The sequence below is a fragment of the Orycteropus afer genome, unplaced genomic scaffold, assembly GCF_000298275.1.
Source record: "Orycteropus afer afer isolate SDZICR_OR568_19922 unplaced genomic scaffold, OryAfe1.0 scaffold00455, whole genome shotgun sequence".
Classification (NCBI taxonomy): Eukaryota; Metazoa; Chordata; class Mammalia; order Tubulidentata; family Orycteropodidae; genus Orycteropus; species Orycteropus afer.
This window is the reverse complement of record NW_006922042.1, coordinates 1647451-1649136: the sequence shown is the minus strand read 5'-3', so window position 1 is coordinate 1649136 and position 1686 is coordinate 1647451.

Sequence of the window (1686 nt, the reverse complement as noted above, 5' to 3'; positions counted from 1 at the left end):
CCAGCCTCACTCATATGGATAAGGTAAAGCTTTCAAGACCTCCATTTGCTGATGTGGCACCACTCAAATTGAGGAGAAACAGCTGCAGAGATCCATTAATTATAGGAACATGGAATGTATGAAGTATTAATCTAGGAAAATTGGAAGTTGTCAAAAAGGAAATGGAACGCATAAAGATTGATATACTGGGCATTAGTGAGCTGAAATGGATGGGTTTTAGCCATTTTGAATCAGACAACCATATGATCTACTATGCCAGGAATGACAGTTTGAAGAGCAATGGCATGGCATTCATCATCACAAAGGATGTTTCAAGATTTGTCCTGAAGTAAATGCTGTCAGTGATAGGATAATATCTATATGCCTACCAGGAGGACCCATTAATATGACTATTATTCAAATTTATGCCCCAACCACCAAAGTCAAAGATGAGGAAATTGAAGATTTTTATCAACTTCTGCAGTCTGAAATTGACCGAACATGCAATCAGGATGTTAATTATTACTGGTGACTGGAATGCAAAAGTTGGAAACAAAAAAGAATCACCAGTAGCTCGAAAATTTGGTCTTGGTGACAGAAATAATGCTGGAACTCGCATGGTAGAATTTTGCAAGACCAACGACTTGTTCATTGCAAACACCTTGTTTCAACAACACACATGACACATGGTGGACTTCACCAGGTGGAACACACAGAATCAGATTGACTGTATCTGTGGCAAGAGGTGGTGGAAAAGCTCAATATCTTCAGCCAAAACCAGGCCAGGAGCTGATTGTGGAACAGATCATCAACTGCTCATATGCAAGTTCAATTTGAAATTAAAGACAACTAAAACAAGTCCAAGAGAGACAAAATATGACCTTGAATATATCCCTCCTGAATTTAGAGATCATCTAAAGAATAGATTTGATGCATTGAACACCAACGACCGAAAAACAGAAGAATTGTGGGAGGATATCAAGAACATTATCCATGAAGAAAGCAAGAGATCGCTAAAAAGACAAGAAAAGAAGAGAAGACCTAAATGGATGACAGAAAAGACTTTGAAACTTTCCCTTGAGTGGAGAGTAGCTAAAGCCAATGAAAGAAATGACAAGATAAAAGAGCTAGACAGATTTCAAAGAGCAGCACGAACAGACAAAGCCAATTACTATAATGAAATATACAAAGACCTGGAGTTGGAAAACCAAAAGGGAAGAACATGCTCAGCATTTCTCAAGCTAAAAGAATGGAAGAAAAAAATTAAGCCTTGAGTTGCAATATTGAGAGATTCTATGGGCAAAACATTGAAAGATGCAGGAAACTTTGAAAGAAGATAGCAGGAATCTGAGTCACTGTACCAAAAAGAACTGGTTGATCTTCACCCATTTCAGGCAGTGGCATATGATCTAGAACCAATGGTGTTGAAGGAGGAAGTTGAAGCTGCAGTGAAAGAATTGCTGAAGAACAAGGCTCCGGGAACTGACAGAATACCCATTGAGATATTTCAACAAATGGATGCCCCACTGGAGGCACTCATTCGGTTATGCCAAGAGATTTGGAAGACAGCTACCTGGCCAACTGACTGGAAGAGATCCATATTTGTACCCACTTCAAAGAAAAGTGATCCCACAGAATGTGGAAATTATTGAACGATATCATTAATATCGCATGCAAGTAAGATCTCACTGAAGATAATTAAAAAAC